The sequence below is a fragment of the Lactuca virosa genome, chromosome 1, assembly GCF_052849685.1.
Source record: "Lactuca virosa cultivar CGN04683 chromosome 1, Lactuca_virosa_CGN04683_v6, whole genome shotgun sequence".
NCBI lineage: Eukaryota > Viridiplantae > Streptophyta > Magnoliopsida > Asterales > Asteraceae > Lactuca > Lactuca virosa.
Window position 1 is genome coordinate 325,083,230 of NC_136426.1, and position 21,618 is coordinate 325,104,847.

Below are 21,618 nucleotides of genomic sequence, written 5' to 3' on the forward strand. Positions count from 1 at the left end.
CAGATCTCGTATCAACGGGCTTGGCCCGCTTGGCTGCCAGCTGAGACTGTGCCGGCCGCCGATCCATCCTTTGAGACTCGGCCTCCTCCCTGGCTTGAGTCTCCAACTCAATCTACCTCTTCCGGGCATTTGCCTGGAGCTCAGCAAACGACCGGTAAGTCGAGTTCGACACGAACTCCCGAATGTCCCTCCTCAAAACGCCCAAATACCGGCTCATGCGTGCCTGTTCAGTAGACACCTGTTCAGGGCAGAACATCGCCCTCTCATGAAACTTCCTGGTAACCACCGTAACAGAATCAGTACCCTGCTTGAGGGTTAAGAACTCATGAACCAACCGTTCCCTCTCCACCGGGGGAACATACTCGTCTCTGAACATGGTGGTGAACCTCTCCCAGGTCACCGCTGAAATCTCTGCAAGAGTGAAGCTCGCCGTCACGAACTTCCACCAATCCTTCGCTCCCAAGCGGAGCTGGTTCAACGCGAACCGTACCCTCAGATGCTCCGGACATGAACACGTATAGAAGCATCCCTCGATATCAGAAATCCATCTCATCGCAGCGATCGGATCCTGCGTCCCATCAAACTCTGGTGGCTTCGTGTTGCTGAACTCTCGAAGCAACAACGAGTCACCTCCCTGAGGTCTGGCAGCAGCCACAGCTGCAGTATCTGCAGCAGCCGCAACCTCAGTCACCGTTGCGTACCGCTCATCAAACGTCTCAATCAATGTGGTCTTGATAGACCCAAACATCTCCGGAATCTCGGCTCGAATCGCCGCTGCCACCTCATCGTGGATCATCTGACGAAGCTCCTCGTCACCCACACCGCTCACCTCAGGTCTGTGGCGTGTCCCAACCATGATGTCTCCGAAATACAACATAATAATATCAGAGACTCGCTCGAGCATACTCGCACTCGATAACTCAACCCTACTTGTTCCTTAGTACCCAAAGGATTCTTACTTAGGGTGCGCACTGCTCCGGTGTCTTCAGTAGTACGGGCCCTATACTACCGTCCACACCGCATCAACATTCACTCTAAGTCGTCCTCCTTGGATCCCAGGTCACAAGCACTCTATATCTCACTGGCATAGGCTACCCTTCGGTAGACCCCTCATCAACTCCTCACTGCTACCTACTCGCTCTCAAGCATCACATAGCAGCAAAATCCTTCCTAGGCTAAGGCATCACAAAATCAGGCTACTCTAGTCCTAATATGAATACCTAGCCAACTCTAGCATGCATATCATATCATAACATATCTCATAACACATAATGTAAGGGTATTTTGGGAAATCACCGTTCAGGCGCTGGCTGATCGTACACACTGCTTCCTTCTGCCTTTCTCAAAATCTTTTACTCTTTTAGAAAAATTGTTTATTTTATGAAAAACCTTCTCAATTCCTCAGTTTGAGTTCAGATTCATCCGAAGATGCACCCGAATCCCTCAAACCAAGGCTCTGATACCAACTTGTAACAACGTAAATTTTCAAAACAATTTTTCATTTTTAAATCATACTTTCATTCACATGATAATCACAAAACATAATGTGTCACTGTGTCATAACAAAAACATGTCCCAGAATCTCAATAACATAAACTCCATAAGTGTGTACGGATCATGCCGGCGCCTTCCCACGGTCATCGCTAGTACCTGAAACACATATCACAACAACTGTAAGCATAAATGCTTAGTGAGTTCCCCAAAATACCACATGCCACACATATGCCTTTCCAGGCCACAACTCTGTAGGATCTTCCGATCCATGTGTCTCAGGGGACTCCCATCCCAAATCCCGGTAGACCTTCCGGTCCTACCCGTATCGACCTTCCGGTCCGTAACCTCTTGACCTTCCGGTCCATATCATACATAATCATACATAGCACATACATATCACATAACCGCATAAAGCACATACATATCACATAACCGCATAAAGCACATACATCGTAGCATACAAGACCTTCCGGTCACACATAAGTACCCTTCCAGGTACAGTATAGTGAGAAGACTCACCTCAATGAAGTCGGATAAACTCTCGTGCTCAACATCCCGACTTTGCCTCCTCCTATTATTCAAATAACATCCTGATCAATATTCTCTCATGATCTCATCTCTACAACTGGGTAGAAGGCCATTCTACCCTTCCCTGAACTCTCCTGAATCAGTCTTGACCAGAACCCTAAAGTCAACGAAAGTCAACGGTCAAACTTTGACCCGACTCGTCGAGTGCACATGGGCGACTCGGCGAGTCCATGCGGGTCCTCTGAATCCTTTCAGCCTCTCTTGGCTCGTCGAGTCATCCTTCCACTCGATGAGTTACACCTGACACGAATCGCGGGGCAACCCCGACTTGACTCGTCGAGTCCACTTATGGACTCGGCGAGTTGCCGCCATGCTCATACTCAAATGACCTTCTAAGGTCAGATCTGTTCCTCTAATCCATAGATCTGACCTTCCCAAGCTCAATAAACACGTAAAGGTTCTATCTTGATACTCATGAAATGTCCAAATAACCCTACTTGATGAATTAGCCCCAAATACAACATCCTAAGTCCATTTCTTCCATAACTCATCATAAAGCAAGGTGGATAGAGTTCTCTGGACCACTATGGGTCCAGAGCTGAAGTCTAAACATGATAAGGGACCATATTCCCAACAAATCAACCCAATAAAGGGTATAAAAAACCCTAGATCCATGGATTCTTTAACAAAACAGAAAAAGGATTGATATGCTACCTCAAGGATGATGTCCTTTGCTTGAAATCCACAGATATGCAACCTCCTTGGCCTCCTCTAAGCTGGAACCACCTTCTTCTTGCAAAACCAACCCACAAAGATCAATTAATGGCTTCTTCCCTCTTACAAACGCTCAAGCACTCTTAGGGTTTCTCTTAAGGGTCTGGTAGCCGCAAATGGTGGCTATAAAGGTCCTTAAATAGGGCTCAGGCCCCGAGAATTAGGGTTTCATTAAACAGCGTGGACTCGCCGAGTCCACGTATGGACTCGCCGAGTCCTTCATTAAATCAGACCAAAGTGCACGATCCCACTCGGCGAGTCTGAGCGCCTACTCGCCGAGTCCCTTTCTAAAATTCAACATAAATACTTAAAATAAGATACCTGGGAATCCGGATGTTACAATTACATAGGTGTTCAAGTTCACCCTAGATTATGTCTCTAATAGGCTACATCATAAGATACTACCCGCATGGCTACTACATATCTTGATCTTCGGATAGAAAATCCTCACTCGTGATTCCTTGCGTTGTCACCTTCTTCGTCGAGGATTGTCTGAGATGCTCTTGCCTTTGGCTTTGGAGGCGCATTTACTCTTGCGGCTTCATTTTTCCTCGGGCAGTCCTTAGAAATATGTCCTTCATCCCAACAACCGTAGCACACCCTCTTACTAAATGTACACTCATTGACATAATGCCCAGTCCTTCCACATTTGAAGCAAGTCACCTCCCTTCCAGAGTGTTTATTTTTGCACTTATCGCACCGTTTTTCTTTACCTCCTCCTTTTTCAGACTTTGAGAACATGTTGCTCTTGTTGGACCTTGAAGACCCCTCAAATTTCCTCTTCTTGCCAACTTCAACCTTGTTGGTAGTCATGTCGTTGATCATTTCTTTAATAGATTTAGCAACCCAGATGGTTGCCTCAAGAGTTGGTGCTTGCCGTACCGGCACAGTAAGTTCGTCCTTACTTTGTTGAAGTAAACGCCTTGTCTCTTCCATCTGTTGATCTAACATCATCTGCAACATTGCCTGTACTCCTGCCATCGTAATTGGTTCAGGTGCAACTGCTACTTCTGGTGCTTTCTCAATCACTTGTGGCTCAGGCTGCGGGTTACCATTTCCGAATCCACTTCGAGTGCTCACCATGTCGATCTATACACCAAAATCAGACGTTCGACGTGTAGTGACGAGAATTTAGATAGAAAAGATTTATTTATGATAGACGTATAAATCTCCTTATTACTCCGAAAAGTTACATACCAGTTCTAATTCCGTAATCAAACGTTTAGAAACTTGTACACATAAGATTTCCAGATCCGGTCGGCAACAGACCATAGATCTGGTAGCATCATAAAGCATCATAATTCATTTAGCACATAAAGCAATTTAGGCATCTTTCCTAAAATAAACTAGTGCTCGTGTCTAAAATATGGTAGACACTCATCTCACAATCACCGCTTAGTATTCTAAGTTTAAGTCTAGAAATCCTACAAATTCCTAGTTCGCTTAAACTAATGCTCTGATACCAACTGTGACATCCCCATTTTTACGGCCAGAAAAGACTGATTTAGTTTATGCTTTTAATAAAAAATCAGAGTAAACTTCTTAATAAAAGTGTTGCAGAAGTTTGTTCCCAGAAAAACATGATAAATATGTTATCAAAGCACTTCCGAAGAAATGTATTTTATTCCTTTTAAAACCTTGGGATGTGAACGTCAATACAGAAACATAAGCATAAACAGAACTTACATTCATTTACACTAGTGATCTACATCTCTTTAATCCCTCAGTGAAGTGTAGCTTTATATCGACACCTGTGATACAAATAAACTGAGTGGGTCAGGTTGGGAAACCTGGTGAGTACATAGGGTTTTCAACCCACAATAATAAAGTTATTATGTTTTATCATCAAACAATTAACCCAATTACCCATCCCCATTATCTTCTTTAATTCCTAGGGATCTACCTTAAGGATCATCTATCACTCATTCCTAAGGGTTTTCCTAAGGAATAGGCACGAAGTCCATCGTCGCCAAGGTTTATACAACAGTCACTAAATCCATAGCTGTCAGGGTTCATCCAACGGGTGCTAAGTCCATAGCTCTCATTTATCGACAGTATTATTCGCGGGAGTCCACCTGCAATACATGTCAATGGGTTTTTAGAGTACACCGGGTGAACATATCGTTCACAACACCTACAGGTAGCGAGCCTGCTAGTGTTCCACAGACTGTCTAGAATAGTCCATGGTTGTCATCCGTACTCTGCTAGATGACGGGGCCATCGTTTGGGTAAAGGTTTCTCTCATTTTTCACCTCTCACCCTCATCTCATAATCTATATTGCCTTTTATCTCATCCTCTAACTCATCTTTCATCACACACCAACTATTTCATCTACCCATGTTTTACCCAACATATTTGTAGATATAAAATACATATACAGTTCAGATCTGAAAAAGTAGTTTGGATCTGTAATGACATATTCGGTTCAGATCTGAAGAAAAAGGTCCAGATCTAAAAAACAAAGTTTAAATCTTTCATCATATCTTTCAAAGCATAAAATACATATACAGTCTAGATCTGAAGAAAATTTCAGATCTAGAAAGGAAGATTTTTAGATCTTTCATCCAACACAGATCTCAAGTATAAATCATCCATACATCAGGTTTAGATCTGAAAAGTTCAGATCTGCAGTGAGAAAGTCCAGATCTGATGGAAAAAGTTCAGATCTGAAAGAAAAGGGTTAGATCTGACAAAAATACATATACCATTTAGATCTGAAGAAAAGTCTTAGATAAAAAAAAAGAAAAAGTTTAGATCCGAAGGAAAATCTAGATCTGAATGAGAAAGTTCAGATCTGGAAGAAAATGTTTAGATCTAAAGGAAGAAGTTCAGATCTAAAAAGAAAGAGGTTCAGATCTTTCATCCAACAAACATCTCAGGTAAACAGACAACATATATTTAGACGCATAGCACATAATTTATATAAAATACTTCATATCTATGTGTAAGATGAAAGTGACTATGCACTCACTTGATAAGGAGTGATTCGGACAACACTTCGCTTCTTAAAATAATCTCCTTTGACGAAACCGGGAAGTTTGCTTGAAAACCGGGCTCTACACGGGCAGAGTTTCAAACCGAAAAACTCTTTTTCTCGGAGACTCCAGGCTCTCCAAGGCTTCCTTCTAGAGCTAGAAAGGTTTCCTAGGCTTCTTGGGGTGTTTTGGGAGGTTTAGAGAGTGAGTAGAGAGAAGAATAAGTGGGTTTTGGTATGAAAAATGAAGGAACTCTCGGGGGGTATTTATAGGCTGAAAAGGGGGTGAACTCGTCGAGTTTCTGGCCCAACTTGTCGAGTTTCTGACCCCCAACTCGTCGATTTGCTGGTCCAACCCGTCGAGTTGGTGCCACGTTTCGTCATCAGATTGTGCCACGTCACCCACTTCGCTGCAACACCCTGCCGACTTCTAAACCCCATAACTTTCGTATACGAGCTCTGTTTTCGACGTTCTTTATATCCACACGTAGGTAATGACAAGCTCTACAACTTTCCTTTTGACCCCATCGGCTAATTCTCGACCGATTTTAAATTTAACAGTATGAGAAGATTACACTGTTAAACGACCGTGTAGAATTCATTACTTCTACATACAGACTCCGTTTTCATCTGTCTTTTTATCGTTGAGCTCCTATTAATGAGATATTCAATTCTCATTTAGGTTGTGTCGGAAAAAAATCGATCGATCTAAAATTCGAATTTCGGGCTGTGCACTACTATGCTAAATCTTAGAAAAATCATAACTTCCTCATACGAAGTCAGATTTGGACCTTCTTTTTATGCACACTCTCGATTTAACGTATACTACGACTTTTGTTTAAATCGCTAAGGCTAAAAAACACTTTATCGTAAAATCACTTTTTACGTCACACAGCGTCGTTCCGGTTTTGTCGCGAAACTTCGATAGGTCATAACTTCTTCGTTATAACTCGGATTTCGGCGTTCTTGATATCTCCGGAATCCTAGTCACGACCAATACAACTTTCTTCATCGATATCGGGCTTATCTAACATTTTATTTTTGACGCTTATTTTATTATATCTTTATAAACAAGTATATAATCATATAAAAGCACATAATTCACATAATATTTAAATAATTCATCTTTATTACTTTAAAATAGGTTACAATGGTTGACCAAGACTATTACATCATCGCATCAATGCTTAGCCTCGAAACACGGGTGTTACAAACATTCACAGTTTCATATACTCCATTACAAGGAAATGCTTCAAAATAGAAAGTACCATTCAAGAAAGCATCAATAGAACCAATTTCATTATTAAACGAAAATCTAAAACCTTGTCTATAAAAACCATGAAAAGAAATAATGTTTCTCGCCATTTCTGACGAGGAGCACTAAAGAGTAAACTCCAATCATTCAAATCTAAACCTAACCCACTACTAAGAACTAAAGAGTAAACTCCAATCTTGATGACATGCGACGCTTTCCTATTTCCCATGATCAGGTTCATCTTCCCATGCTCCACATCCCTACTTCTTTTTAGACCCTGCAAATAAGAACAAATGTGAAAACCACATCCAGTATGAAGGACCCAAGAAATAGCATGTGATGAGTTGTTAGATTGAATAGTATAAATACCTGCAAAGGATGGATTTATCTTCCCTTTGTCGTGACAGTAGAAGCACTCTGCCTCTTTTAGGTTGGAAGAGGGGGTAGCAGAACCAACTTTGTGTTGGATAAGGTGTCTAAGTCCATAACTATATTTGGTATGTACTTGAACCGAGAGTAGCATGGTCCATTTGGGTTGCACTTCACCAGAACAATCTGTAAGGATGGACTTTTGAGAAGAGGTTATTTATGATTTATTAATATATTATAAGTTCTAATATATTAATATGAAATCATATTATTTAATTAGTATTGGTCAAGCATTAATTTGGAATTAATTTTGTGATCAAAAGAGACTAATTAAATATATGGGGATTGATTGTGTAAATCAATCATTCTTATAAAGTGGGCTAATGATCCATGATTCCTTATGTTGGGCTAAACCCATGTGGTGACCAATGGATACTCCACGGAGGTTAAACCCATGGAGCATGAGGAATATGGAAAGTCATGCACATTAGGGTTTGCATGGTGTAACCCTAATGTAGCCACACTATATAAGAAGCCCTCTATTGCATGAAATCGACTACTAGAGCATATTCAAGAGTGCTAGCCGAAATTATTGTGTGCAAATAAACTCTCTCTAGTTCTTCCATTTGTTGGTGGTGATTTGTGGTTCCATTTGAGGAATTCACATTATTGGTGCTAGGCTCTTTAAGATTCAAGGTTTTCAACTACACTAAAAGGTATGTCATCTAACTAGAATTTTGTAGTATAGATACTCCATTTTATGCTAGTTAGGATGATGCTTTGGAATTTTGAAAGTTTGCATGCATATTAGAGAAAACATAGATGCAAAGCATCTAAGGTTGCATGTACACCATATGAGTGTTAGAATGCTCAAAACCCATCACTTTGGTCCCACTAGAAGAGGATCCATCATGGGGTTTACCCTTGTGGCTCTTAGAAGGAGCCTTCCTCTTCTTTCCTTTCCCTTGCCCAATAGCCAAGACAGGGGAAGTAGAAATAGGAGTAGATGCAAGTAGATTTTCCTTTCAGACTACTCTCATCAGTCCTTAGCAGGCCTTGAAGCTTGCTCAGAGTGACCTCCTCCTTGTTCATATGATAGGTCATACAAAACTGGTCGTAACAAGGAGGCAACGATTGAAGAATGATATCTATGGCCATCTCCTCGTCGAAGTTCACGTTCAACTTTAGCAAACGGTCAACGAATCTCTGCATTTTCTGCAAGTGGGCCGTGATGGACTCTCCATCCTTCATTTTGGTAGTGATCATCGAGGCGATGATCTCATACCTCTCCTGTCTGGCACTTTGATGGTACATTTCCATCAAATCTTGGTGCATCTCTTAGGGGTAGTAGTCCTCGTAGGACTTTTGGAGTTTAGCAGTCATTGTTGCGAGCATGATGCAATGAACCTTCGTAGCATCTCAGTCATGAGTTTCGTAAGAAGCAATTTCTTCAGGAGTAGAAGTGTTGACATTGATCTCTTTCAGCTCCTTTTCGAGAACATACTTTTTGTCCTCGTAGAGGGTGACCATGCGTATGTTGCGGATCCAATCATTGAAATTGGTCCCATCAAATATCACCCTCCCACACAAGTTCATGAGTGCGAATGAGCCAGAAGGGGTCGAGCCAAAAGCGTTGTTGTTTTGAGTAGACATCTGAAATAGAAAAGGAAAAAAGTTTAGAGAAGAATCCCCAATTAAACACCCAAATGAGAAATTAGGGCTAGGATCCAACATGATTATTTACAATTCAGAAGAGGGATGCTGTAATCTAATTGCAAATAATATGAAGGTAGGTAAATGACGATTTACTAATTTCCACCATGAAAAACGAAAAAAAGGACTTAAGTTTTAAATGAATTTAAATTCCTAGATTCTTTTGAGATTCATTGAACTTTTCAATGGCATGTTCAAATCTTGATTATGCCTTCAAGTTTGTGACTGGGATACCGAGGATCACAAACATGGTGTGAATAACCATGCAAATGTACTTGGTACTCTCGATGTCATTTACCAACTAATCAATGTGCCGGTTAGCCACACACGCTCCATTGATCTATGATAAACATCAAGTTACCCTTTGCCACCTTTTCTAGTTCCAAATTAGTGTGTCGGTTAACCACACATGCTCCACTAACGACCTGACAAGGTGCAAAGTGTAATTTCATGTAATAACATACATTTTCACATTTTTCCTAAAGTAACTAAGATTGGGAATTTATAAAAACATTTAGTTACTTTATATAATCATTATACTTATTAATGAGGAATTGGTTGCCCTATCCTACCCGTTCGACTAACGACCCTCCACCAATCAAGGAAGTGGTGGGTGAGAGTTGACACGCATTGAATTGCCATTTTATAGGCAGCAACCTTATACCCACTTATAGATCGACTTCGTGAATGAGGCCTAGTAACGGTAAGACTAGCTTTATCTTATATATATATATATATATATATATATATATATATATATATATTATTAATCTTTTAATATTATAATAGTATATGAGTTGAATTTTAACTTTTAAAACTCTATGGTTTAGAATTTAAATATTTCAAATTAAACTATTAATAAAAAATTTACATTCCAAAACTTGAGGGCAAGTTTTGAAACTTTTCAAAACATCTTTTAAATCAAATTTGAAAACTAATTAATTAATCATATTATTAATCTTTATCACATAATTTGACCTAATCTATTTTCTTGACAAGATAATTCAAATTAAAAATACAAATAATTAATCTTTATCATATAAAACAAGTAATTATCTTATTTATGACAATTATCTTTCAATTGCATTAGGATAATCATTACCTTGTTGAAAAAATCGTATTTTATTAGTCAAAAATGTTTTTGGAAATTATCCTAATTCAATTTCAGTCAAAATCCCGAAAAATCAGTCACCAGACGACCCGACTCGTCGAGTCATAGTTTGGACTCGTCGAGTTCATCTGACTCATCGAGTTCATCAGGTGACTTGACGAGTTCATCAGTCAGAGGCACAAATTTTTCGATTTTCAAGCTTTGAACAAATTTACAACACATCAAATACAAAAGAAAAACAATCTAGGCTCTGATACCACTGTTGGGTTATGAGCATTACATCAATCCTATGGTGCACATGCAAACCCTAATGCTTGGATCTAGTTTTTCTAAGTTGTACATGCAATAATTGTCCAAGACTTGCAAACCCTAATCTAGCATACTACAAAAAATCGAAATCAACATAAATAAGAATAAGAATGTTACCTTTCAATTGAAGCTTGATGATCTTGAGCTTTTGAGAACCTAGCACCACAAATGCGATGCCTCTAATGAATCACAAACACCAAAGCAATTGGATGATCTTGGAGAGAGAGGGAAGGCTCAAAATCAACACTATGATCTCTAGGGTTCAAGTGGTAGCCGAATTCTCTTTTAATATATTATTCATATAATATATTAATAAACCATAATAACCTCTTTCTTCATTATTCATCCAGTCAAGTTGCTATGGTGAAGGCAACCCAAAAGGACCATGCTACAACCGGGTCAAGTACATACCAAATATAGTTATGGCTTAGACATCTAATCCAACTGAAACAGTCCCCGGTTACCGGTTGAAAGATAGAGAAGGGGAGGTCAGCTTCCGGTTACCGGTTGAAAGATACCGAAGGGGAGGTCAGCTCCCGGTTACCAGTTGAAAGATACCGAAGGGAATCCCAACTTCCAGTTACCGAGGGATAGGCATGTTTTTATGGTATGTGGTATGATGGGGGAACTCACTAAGCTTAGTGTTTACGGTTTTCAGTTTTGGTTTCAGGTACTTTCTCTTCGAAGGGAAAGGAGTCGGCATGGTAAGAGCGCATCACACACATGATTTTCCGCATATGAGACTTCTGGGATTTGTACTCTGACATTGTTTTATCATGATACAATTTGACCACTGATACTCTGGTTTTGATATGATTTGATGCTATGGTTGTTTCCAGACAAATGGTTTTATAATTATTGTATTTGAAAATGAAAATTTTTGGTCAGGATTTTTGGGATGTTACATTAAATCCTTTTGAGAAAGCTTAATCTCTTGAGCTTGACCCTTGTGAAGATTTTTAATAATCTTCAAGGCCTTTGTATATTTTTAAATCAAATTTACATTACCATCCATTATTTCATTAAATATACATTAAGAAAATACCGAACACACAGTAAATCTATTTTAACATCCTTCAACAACAAAATAGGGAAATACAATCAACTAATGTTGAGAACAGACAACAAAACAAATATATAAAAGTTGCCAAAGTGCAGAAAATTACCTGACTGCATATCCAAAGAAGCATCGAAAATGGGAAACCTGCAAACTCGTTACACACAAACTCAATGCATGAATTTCATGGAACTAAATAAACTTCGGGTTTTAAAATGGGTATATTTACCATTAAAACTTAAAGTCAATGAATTTATTTTCAGAAAAATGGAATGTACATTGTAAAGAACGCCACTTCCAGCCTTCTATGCATGATACCTTTGTAAATACTTGTACAAAGCTATAAAGAAATATGAAAATTATATATATATATATATATATATATATATATATATATATATATATATATATATATTATTCCTATGGACAAATCGACTCAACTCGTCGAGTTCCTCTATCGACTCGACGAGTTCCTCAGTCTGTTTGAGCCTTCTAAATGGATTAAGCCCCTACTCTTCAGATCTAAGCTTCTTATTCCTCATGCACACTGAAAACGTCCTTTTAAGGTTAAAGTTTCCAACTTTACCCGTTAATAGCTCAACTTCATGGGTTTAGCTCAAACCATAACCCTTTAGGACCTAGATATTGGTCCACAAGCCATCCATACACCCAACTAACACATAAAAATAGAGATCTATACCCTAAATACCTTATGAACACGCAAAGCTTCCACCTTTTCACTCCATGCATGTCCTTTTGGAGCTTAAAAGGCCAACAAGACACCCTATGGCTTGCATAGGGCTTTAATGGTCATAAAGTTTGCACCTTTATGCCATGAAAACCCTCCATGATTCCAGATCTGAAAGTATACTCACTTAGGATGTCCATGTCCCAAGAATCAAGATTCTTGGACCAAAAACCCCATAAAATGGTGATAAAGAGATCTAAGATGCTACTAGGCAAGTTTGAGACATGCTTACCAGAAAATGATGAGGGAGAAATGAATTTTCTGGATCTACTATCTTCTACTTGAATCCTCAAGCTTCTCCTTCCTTCACAAGCTTCAAAACACACAAAGTTTCTCTCACAAAAGGCTCACAAGCTCACAATTGCATTAGGGTTTCTGAATCTAGGGTTTGGGACTTGGAGGCTGGAAATGAGGCCAACAAGTGGGGATTAAGATGCTTAAATAGGGTGCAAAACCCTGAAATTAGGGTTTCATTCTGGGAGACCTACTCGCCGAGTTGAGGGCTCTAAACTTGTCGAGTAGATTGCTTAAAACTTGTGTCCCTTTCTAGTCTCTACTCGACGATTTTGGGGCTACCAACTCATCGAGTTGCTTTATAAAAATGAATAATTATTATTTAAATGCGTACCAGGAACCAGGCATTACAACTCGGCTGGGTTGACTTAGTTGATTTGACCGGTTTGAATTTGAATTTGACCATGTTTAACTTAAGGGTATTTTGGATTTTGATTGAGATTGTTCATTTGGTTGGATAGGTGGCGGTTAGAGTTGAGATTCGAAGTCGAGACCTCATAAGCTTTTGTCCAGTCTGTGAGGTGAGTTTTCCTCACTGTACTTACGGGTCGAAGCACCAAGGCCGGCCCATTGGATTGATATCCTGCTATACACTGATATACTAAGTATGGAATAGATCTGCATGATTATATGCTAGTTTCTGATATGCTAGTCTAGTAGAACTGTAGGACTACCTGTGATTTTGTCTGCATGATTATCTGTATATGTTTGTTATCTGTTATATGTTGACATATCGTGTTGGGTTGAGGTTGTACTGCTTCACATTGTAGCCAACAAATCTTGGAGCATTCTAGATATGAGTTGAGGGTCGGGTAGGGCATTCCATACTCATATTGAGGGCTCAGGAGCATTCCAGATACGAGATGAGGACCGGGTGGTATGCCAGACTCGTACTGAGGGCTTGAGGGTATTCAGTACGATGACTGATTGGGTTATGGAGCAAGCCAAACATAGGTTGTGGGCCCTGAGGGTAAGCCAGACTTATGATGTTGGCTTAGGGATAATCCAGTCTTTTACCTGTGGAACCAATACATGCTGTTATTGTATATGTTATCTGTTTATGTGTTGGTACTTTGGAGGAACTCACTAAGCTTTGGCTTACAGTTTAGAATTAATAGAAAAAACTGATTTGTTGAGGGGGTAAAGCGTAAAAATAATAAGAATAAGGGTAAATTACAAGGATAGTTCTTATGGTTTGGGATAGTCTGCATGGTTGGTACCTACAAAGAATTTTTTAACTCGGATGGTCCCTATTTTACATTTTTTTGCGTGTTTGGTCCCTACTAAACATAAAAAGACAGTGTTACCCTTTCATTTTAATATTCAGCTTTTTGATTATTTATTTTTTATTTAGAAAATATATTTATAAAACAATTCATATGGGTCCCACCACCTAAAAATAACTTCTGATACTTCCCTTTCTTGTTCGTTGTAATCTGCACCCTGCCTCTCATATCTTTACTTCCTCACCGTCGGGTCTACCTTCCTCACCTACCTTACTGGTGACTTGATTTTCCTCCCTCCTTTATCTTCACTGGTGAGCTGCATATCATTCCTCTACCTCTCGATCTCTCACTTTGTAACGACCCAATTTTTCAAAGACATTTTTTTTTTCATTTTTGAATAGTCAAATACATTTCCATGATTTAAGAAATTCAATCATAATTGTTTTCAAAACATATATCAAATACAACTTTAATTCCAAACATCAGAGTGTCCATAAAAACGCTTGGGAGAGAGTGCATGTCGCGTCATCACGCCTTGACTTTGCCCTATGGATCTGAAGTACCTGAAACAAATCCACAACCTGTAAGCTAAATGCTTAGTGAGTTTCACAGAGCATACCACACACAATACACAATACACATATCATGTTAGCTACAAAAGCTACATATAACACATAAGCCGTGCATACATAAACCTGTAAGGATGCCGTGGGCTCAGCCCACGGTCTTACACCTTCGTGCCATGGGCTACCCCACATGGTATTTACCTAGGGCTACCATACATGGACTTACATCTAATGCCATGGGCTACCCTACATGGTCTTACATCCAATGCCATGAGCTACCCCACATGGTTTTTACCTAGGAATGCCATGGGCTACCCAACATGGTCTTACATCCAATGCCACAGGCTTCCCCTAGGGTCTTCCATGCAATAACACACAATCACATAGCATATCAAATCACTGAAATGAATAACACATAAACATGATCACATAATGGGCCGACCTTGGTGCCTTAGACCCATGGGTATGGTGAGAAGACTCACCTCTCGGATGTTGATCTGACAAGCTAGAATTAGATAGGTCCTACGTGCTGCTCCCACTCAGCTGCCTATAATCATTATGTGATTAACTTGTCATAATCCCATAATTACCCTTAAGGTCAACTCTGGTCAACCCTGGTCAAAGTCAAGGTCACCGGTCAAGGTCAACAGTCCATGTTGACCTCAACTCGTCGAGTACATCCAGCAACTCGTCGAGTTTCTGAGTAATCCATCTACTCGCCGAGTTACCTGTGTAACTCGCTGAGTCCCTCCTTGTCCACAACCGAAAACTCATGACAATCGTAAACTCATGACAACCGGAAACTCTTTACAACTGAAAACTGTTTACAGCCGAACACTCTTTACAACCGAAAACGGGTAAACCCCATTCGACTCGTCGAGTCAGCTAAGGGACTCGACGAGTCCCTTCAGTCTTCTTTAAGTTCAGCCCGTTTTAGTGGGATCTAGGGTCCCAAACTCCAGATCCAAGTTCTCCTAATGCAAATACTACATAAAGTTGCAAACTTTACGTGCATGCAAGGTCCTTCAAGGCTATAACTTCAAATCTAGGCTTCTTACAAGGCTTTTGTGCATGGGAGAGGCCAAACTGCATAAAGGAAGCAACTTTATGGTATTTGGGACCTAAAGAGGTCCAAATCTGGAACCCTATCCTTGTGATAAGTCCAGATCCAAGTTTGACTCCATTTGCACCAAGAATGGCCATTTACTTCCAAGAAGAGAGATCTAAACAACTAGAGGTCAAGGTCACGACTTTATACCTCAGGATGATGGCCAATATGAAGTAGACGCTGGATCTACTGTTCCTCTCCTGTCTCCTTCTTCTTCAAGCATCAAATCCCTTCACAATTACTCCAAGATTACTCATAGAGGCTATTTCTCTCACTCAAGAGGGGTTTACGACCGCAAACTCTCTTCTATGGGTGATAAGGTGCTAAGGGAGGCCATAAAGGTAGGTTATGTTCTTTATATAGGGTGTAAAACCTTAAAAATTAGGGTTTCTCTTTACAGCTCCTGCTCATCGAGTCGACCTTCCGACTCGTCGAGTAGGTCTCGATCCCGTGTCAACCCATAAGGCTCCTACTCGACGAGTTGAACTCACAACTCGCCGAGTCCATGCACAAAATCTTAAACTTAAATAAATGATTTAAGTAATGCTTGGAAAAAGCGTTACAAATCTCCCCCACTTGAACTAGACTTCGTCCTCAAAGTCTGCTGACCCAAACAGATCCAGGTAGTGGTCTCGCATCTCGTCCTCCGGCTCCCACATCCATTTGGAGCCCCTTCAGTGCTGCCATTGCACCTTTACCAACTTCACTTCCTTGTTCCGAAGAACCTTAATCTTCCTATCTAAGATTGCAACCGGTATCTCGATGTAGTTCAGACTCTCATCCACCTGGATATTGTCCAATGAAACGATTGCGGCCTCGTCAGTGATGCACTTCCGAAGCTGTGACACATGGAAGGTGTTGTGAATCTGGCTAAGCTCATCCGGTAGCTCCAAGCGATAAGCTACCTTGCCCACTCGGGCCGTAGTCCTGAAAGGGCCTATATATCGGGGCCCTAGCTTTCCCCTCTTCCTAAACCTGATGACTCCCTTCCATGGCGACACCTTTAATAGCACAAAGTCCCCCACCTGGAACTCAAGATCCGATCTCCGCCGGTCAGCATAACTTTTCTGACGGCTCCGCGCGACCCGCAGCCGGTCGCGCACCTACTGTATCAACCTGGTAATCTTGAGCACTACCTCAGTGCTCCCCATGACCCGGTGCCCAACCTCGTCCCAACAAACCGGAGTCCTGCACCTCTGACCATATAACATTTCGAATGGAGCTCGGTTGATACTGGCATGATAACTGTTATTGTACGAAAACTCTAAGAAGGGGAGGTATGTGTCCCAACTCCCTCCAAAATCCAACACGCATGCTTGAAGCATGTCCTCCAGCGTTTGGATCGTCCTCTCGCTCTGACCATCAGTCTGGGGGTGATACGCCATGCTAAAATGCAGATGAGTGCCCAGTTCCTCATGGAACTTCTTCCAGAATCTGGATGTAAACCGAACATCCCTGTCTAAGACTACCAACACTGGCACCCCGTGTCTAGCCACCACCTGTAACATCCCAACATTCAAGACAAAAAAATTCATTTTAATTAAGTTATTATATAAAAGCAACAGTATAAAAACATTCATAATAATATCTCATGTCAAAAACAAAGTGTCAATAATCAAAACATATTATCATAGAACCATATCAGAGTGTAATCCCAAAGATCTCATGTGCGGAAAACATAGTGGGATGCGCTGCGATCAAGTCGGCTCCTTTCCTTTGAAAACGAGTACCTGAAACCAAAACTGTAAACCGTAAGCACGAAGCTTAGTGAGTTCCCTCATCATACCACATACCATACAAATCACATACTTCCGGGCATATCTGGGTGCCTGGCCTACCCTGTCAGGCATATCTGGGTGCCCGACCTACCCTGCTGAGCATACCAGGGTGCTCAACCTACCCCACTGTAAGGCATATCTGGGTGCCCGACCTACCCTCCGGTGTATCTCAACCGGTTACGGGGACTATTTCACCCCTACCACTACCACATAATAACATAACATAACATAAACATACTGTCTAGCATAGTTGGGTACTAGACTACCCCTTTGGCCTTATCGGCCGGTAACCGTGGACTATTCCCCCTACTACCACTATCACATAACGTCGTATCATGCTAGCACATAAAACATATCAGGTAGTAGCAAACCTAGATAATTATCACAAAGACAATCAGCTGTCAAACAACTCCTACTAGTGGGTCGACATTGTGGCCTTAGACCCACTTCTACTGGAAGGTAACTCACCTCACACTGTTGAAGTCCCGCATACCCAACCCCAACTGCTGGATGACAGGTTCCCGAACTGTCAACATCAAAATAACACCCATTTAATAATTGGGTTCCAACACGAAAATCATAAATCCATGCTTGGGTAAAAGACTGCTTTACCCCAATCCTAGCTTGATTCAAGCCCAAGGCCCAATCCAAAGGCCCAACAGTCAACTATGAGTCAAAGCCCAACATATAGCCCAATTTTCCAAATTGGGCCCAAAACTTTACATGGCCTTATTCTAAAGCCCAACCAAAAAGTCCAATCCAAGCATCTGGCATTTTTAATGGCCAAATATCATATAATCATAAGGGCCCAAACTATGGCCCAATTTTCCAAATTGGGCCCAAACCATCTACATGGGCCATACCCTAAAGCCCATTAAATTATTCTAGTCCATTTGATTGTTCTTGGATGGCATAATATTGGCCCAATCACCAAAGCCCAATAGAAATGCCCAACTCAAGGCCCAATTAATAATTAGGGTTTCTTACATGAAATGATGATTAGGGTTAAGTGTTCCTACTTAACCCATTAAGGACTTAATCCATCAAGTCCAATATTGCTTTAGGTTGATTGTAAATGATTATTAATTAATATATTAAGTTTAGTGAATAATTTAAGTGCGGGTCCCGATCAAATTCCCAAAATTAGGGTTTCACATAAAATAACAACTAGGGTTAAGTGTTTCTCACTTCAACCATTAAGGACTTAGTCCATTAAGTCCATCACTCTTCTAAATAAATCATATGGTGTGATTGGGTGTAATTCTTAATTCTAATCCAATGGCCGAAATGTGGGTCCCAAGAAGTCCAAGGCCCATATATCCAAAATTAGGGTTTTCTAAACCCTAATTAGGGTTTCCAACCCACTTCCTACCCAATAGGCCCAATAGCTAAGTCCTTAGATCTATTAGGGTTTCATTAGGCCCATTAGGGTTTCACTAGTCGGGCACCACCCACTACCACCTCGGGTAGTGGTGGTCAACGGCGGCTCATGGTGGCGGCCACCACCTCACAGTGGTGGTTAGGGTTTCTAGTCTATTTTGTCCAAGCATCCCAAAAATCAACTACACGCAACCAAAAGCACACCGCTACCCAACATGGCGGTTGGTGGCGGCAAGAGGCGGTAGCCACCACCTCACGGTGGTGGTTTTGAGTATTCCTTGATTATTTTGTTACAAATTACATCATACAAAGCAAAATACCAATAAAACACACACCCACTAAGCTAAAAAACACACACATACACACACATCCACCCTAGTGGTGGCAGGTGGTGGTACGTGGTGGCGGTGGCTATCCTGATTTTCCGGCTAGACCAAACACGCACTAACAGAAATACACACACACACACACCCACTATATGGTCACAAAACGACCCAGCCACCCACCTAGTGGCGCACGGTGGCGGAAGTGACAAGAAAAGGTGGCAACGACAGTAGCACGGCCGAGAGAAGATGCGACAGAAGTGGTGTCACACCCCAAAACCGGAACCACAGAATCGTTCGGGGGTGGAAGACGTCATGTATAGTATCACAACAATGCATAGTAGCAAACAAGCAACAACATCATCCATTGCATTAATAATATAATTTTATACAAGCGTGTTATGTGAAGTTTATAAGACACCAAAAATGTAAATCAAAAATAAGAGATGAGTCTTGAACGAGCTCCATCTTCTTAAAACCTGGCATCGGTACCTGTCTACTGATGACCTGAGAATACAAGTTATTTTGAAAGAGTTTATCAGCTTTAAAGCTGGTGAGTTCATAAGCATTTAGTGTCATTGTTTGTATGAAAATGTCTTTAAGTACTTGATGTATAAGTTTGTAAATGTTTGTAAAGGTTTGTAAATGTTTGTAAATGTTTGTATCTCCTAGAAAATCCTATATTTTCTACTAAAAGTAGCCTTCTACATGGGCATCAAATGAAATGTATGTTTGTTTCTTGTAAGAGTGTATATTTTCCCAAGTGTGACTATCATTAATCAAAATATAGTTTTACATTACCCTTTTATGTGAAAAGATCACAATGTGAATGCAATGGGGAAATAATAAAGTACTGTAGTGTGGTATTATAGTAACTACTGCTGTACTTTCTACCTTAAACCAATTGATAATTAAGGTATGATGTGACCTGGTTGTACCATACTATCGACTAATAACACGACGATGAAAGACGTCGGAAGAAATGACATTTGGCACCCGTAGACTTGCAAGTCCCACTGTAGCGAGCAGCAAGGTGTAGGATAGTCAATCCAGTATAGATCTATACATAAATTCACGCTCTCCCTCTAGGAGATTCTGGCTACAAATCGAGCCATGACAGGTGATGCCTTGCCCCGAACGACGGTCCACATTTATGTTATTGTACAATTGTATATGTAATGTATGTACTAGCTGTATTGTATGTTCTCTCTGTCTAGTATGTATGTATGTTCTCTCTGTATGTTATCGTTTGTTTCTCGTTATAGTATTCTCTATCTGTATGTTATTGTTTGTTTCTCATCATAGTATTCTCTATCTGTATGTTATTGTTTGTTTCTCATCATAGTATTCTCTATCTGCATGTTATTGTTTGTTTCTCATCATAGTATTCTCTATCTGTATGTTATTGATTCATGTATGAACTGACTCATTGTATTTTCCATTGTTCTAGTAATAGTATTAGTAACTTCCTAAACTATACCTATTATAGTTTACTAGTAATGTTGTTTGTATGTATGAACATGATGGTGTACCTTTGCTACCCAAAGGCACTGAACTGAATGAAGGAACTTTTATATCTATACACATATACATAATATATAACTAAGATTCAAACGACCTTCGGACAAATAACTGATACCCTAAGTCCACAACCAAACAAGGAACAGGAAGCAAGGCGAGCTATCAGTCCTAAGTCCTTTCAATCCTACTTATATAACTATATCTATATAGATATGCATTTGACAAAATATAAGTTTAAAAGAGTTTGAATAGAAAGTATTTAACATGTAAAAGTATTTGATAACCATTTGAAGTAGTTTTGTTTGTTAAAACAGCTAATTGAATAGTAAATCCTCTGTTTGACAGTTATTAATCACAGGTGATTGATATAATAACTATAATGTTTCAACTTGTATTCCCCCCCATAAAAGCATTTAAAATCATTTAAAAGGTATATTAATGGGTATGAACTCACCTGTAGTGAGTGGTGCGAATGAAAGATCGGGTTGTAGGATGCTAAGTGCTAAGTGTAGACTTGAGCACAACGGACCCTAATGAGCATATATTGGCATATATATGAATATAATTAGCCTACATACCACTAATCATGAAAGGAAAACACCCTAGGACTTAGAAAACACTTAGATTAAAGTGTTAGAAGCATCAAAAGCCTTCTGAAGTGGGTGTATGGCCGTACAGGGTCGTGTGCGGCCACCTGGTGTGCTGCCCATTGGGTGTGCGGCCAGGTGTGTGCGGTCAGGGAGTGTGCGGCCGCACACTCCTAGGGAAAATGGTCAAAAACATGTTTTTAAGGTTATATCTTGTATCCTCTAAGTGTGTTTGATCGTTTGCTAGCATATTAGTTGAGTTTGAGGCCTTAAAGCACTAAAATAAGGGGTGTACGGCCACATGAGTATGTGCGGCCGCACACTCCTTGCAGATCAAGTTCTGGACTTTTAACAAGGCTCAAATATAGCCAAACACATATAGGAGTAGGGTACTTACAGTGTATAAGTGTATGGGGGTGTTTGGAGCTTAAGAACTTAGTAGGTGTTCTTGGTGTTCTTGAAGAACACTTGAAGATCTAAACAAAAGGAGTAATTTCATGGA